The sequence below is a fragment of the Belonocnema kinseyi genome, chromosome 9 (genome assembly GCF_010883055.1).
Source record: "Belonocnema kinseyi isolate 2016_QV_RU_SX_M_011 chromosome 9, B_treatae_v1, whole genome shotgun sequence".
In the NCBI taxonomy this organism is placed as follows: domain Eukaryota; kingdom Metazoa; phylum Arthropoda; class Insecta; order Hymenoptera; family Cynipidae; genus Belonocnema; species Belonocnema kinseyi.
This window is the reverse complement of record NC_046665.1, coordinates 29,988,317-29,990,686: the sequence shown is the minus strand read 5'-3', so window position 1 is coordinate 29,990,686 and position 2,370 is coordinate 29,988,317. Positions and strand designations below refer to the sequence as shown.

Below are 2,370 nucleotides of genomic sequence, written 5' to 3'. Positions count from 1 at the left end.
TCTCGGTACCCAAGACAATGTCTTGAGAGACTTACGGTTTTGTCTCAGCAAAATCAGTCAGACATTAAATATAATTGGTATTTACAAATTAAAACTTTTTTTTGAAGACTGTGGAATGGCCAATGCGTGGAACACTCTGTCATCTGATGTTCTTGGGACTGACGCAAACGATCTTCGGGAAAATTATAGGCTCTTTTTACATAATCGCGACCTGCAATGCTGTGGGAATTCAAGGAGTCTTCAAATCTATCCGAGTATTGCACTGCAACATGGAACCCAGTCTTACTTACTAGATCATTTGCCGATATACTTCAAACGTATTTACGCTCAGTTCAGACTACTTAATAGACATGTACCAAAAATCTACACAAAAAACCAGAGTTTCGTTCTTCCTCTGGGTTCCGAACTGTGCGCATTTTGCAAACTCGGATTTGACGACTCCTTACATATTCTCGCCATCTGTTCGGCTTATAATCACATCCGCAGTAAATACTTTTCAATTAATGACAATGAAGACCCCAGAAATGTATGGTTAAGAATCTTGTCGTCTAATGATTCTAACACCATTAAGAAATTTGTACAAATGCTTAATGAAATTTTACCATTGCGGGCGCGTATCCTTTAGATCAGATCTACCTCGGAGAAGTTATGTCCGACATATAATCGAAAGACTGTCTTAATTTGTACTAATGTGCAACTTATACACATATTACTGTACTACAAATGTTTTTACTAATCTACTTTCGGATCTCCACTTGCATAGACCTAATGGTCCCCAAGTGTTCCCATTGTAACACAATAAAATTCATTTCACTGTACTACAGGTGGTTAAAAATTTAGACGCACATTACTCATTTGAAGAAACTTAGAACTACAAGTAGAATTGACCCCATTTCAATTAACCTGACAATGTTTGTATCAATTAAAATGTAGAACTGTAACTTAAACATGCAAATGAATAAGAGTTTTATTCAAAATTTTTTTCTCTCTGCTTTTCTTAAACTTAAGGGATATATTTATACTATCTTTCGTGTTTACATTTTATCTTGCCTTTTATCGTAACTAAATTGATTTATAGACCTACTTCAGTCTATTTTCTGCCTCCTATAACGTGTCCTTTTTTCTTCGAAGGAACGATGCAAAGGGTTACGCTTACGTTTAAGACCTACATTTCACTTTTATTCACTTTTATGTCTTGATGAAAACGTTCCCCTTGTTCTTCGCTGAAATCACCAAAATTTTCTGGAAACTTATCCAGGTGGGAATCTAGAAAGTAAAGTTTTAAATTCATCAAGCAACCTAACTTTTTGTAGTTTCTTATCATTTTCGCAACAATATTCTCGTAGTCTGGACTTTTTTTGTTACCGGGGAAATTTGCGTTTACTACTTTAAAACTTTCCCAAGCGTCCATTTCAATTTTCGTCATGTGGCTCACGAAATTAATATCTCTTGTCAATATTCGAATCTGTGGTCCATCAAAGACTCCTTCTTTCAATTTAGCGTCTGAAACATTAGGGAATTTATGGGATATATACTTATAGCATTGTCCATCTTTGTCTAACGCCTTGACAAATTGCTTCATGAGCCCAAGCTTAATTGTGGAGGGGTGGTAGTAAAATATTTTCTGGATCAACGAGGCTTTGGTTGATGATATTATGAGAACCAGGTTTGAATGAATCTCTTAAAGGCCAATCTTTTTGATGTAATGATTGGCTCGATCTCTTCTATTCCACAGGCATATAAAGCATGGCTCTCCAGTGAAACCCGATTGTTGGCCTAATATCATTGTTATGATTTTGAAATCAACACATATTTGCCATTTGTGATTCGTGTAATGAACTTTTTCAAGAAGCATTTTAACATTGTTATATTCTTCTTTGATGACCGTTGAGTGAGCTATAGGGATAGGAACGTAAGTATTCGTGTTATGCAGTAAAACAGCCTTAATGCTGCGTTTTGACGAATCAATGAAAAGCCGCCATTCTTCGTCTCTGTACACATTTTTCTTCAAGTGGTTCATTAGTCTGTTAACGTCAGTGCAGTACACTAAAGACGTCTCTTCGTCTTTAACGAAAAACTTTCTGAATTCATTGTCCCTGTCGCGATAGAATGAAACTCTTGTCTATGGCTTTAGAAGATTTCTTCTTTTTGGATATGAAGCGGCAAATTTAGCGCCGCCTTTCGGTAATCCAAGATCTCTGATAAAATCATTCAGTTCTAGTTGCGACACTAATATTGGAACCTTCAATTTCATTTCATGCACGCCACATTCGTCATCTTTTTCGTCATTTTCATCGGAATCATCAGAACTATTTTCTGTTCGATCACTGGTTTCACTACCGTCTCCATGACGTTGACTTTCAACTTCCA

At 36.3% G+C, this 2,370-nt stretch overlaps 1 protein-coding gene across 6 annotated transcripts in view; it reads right to left on the bottom strand.

Annotated features, from left to right (window-relative positions):
- The window catches only part of LOC117179470, a 352,946-nt gene that overhangs the window by 32,298 nt on the left and 318,278 nt on the right, over positions 1-2,370 (bottom strand). The gene's annotated exons all lie outside the window — the stretch shown is intronic.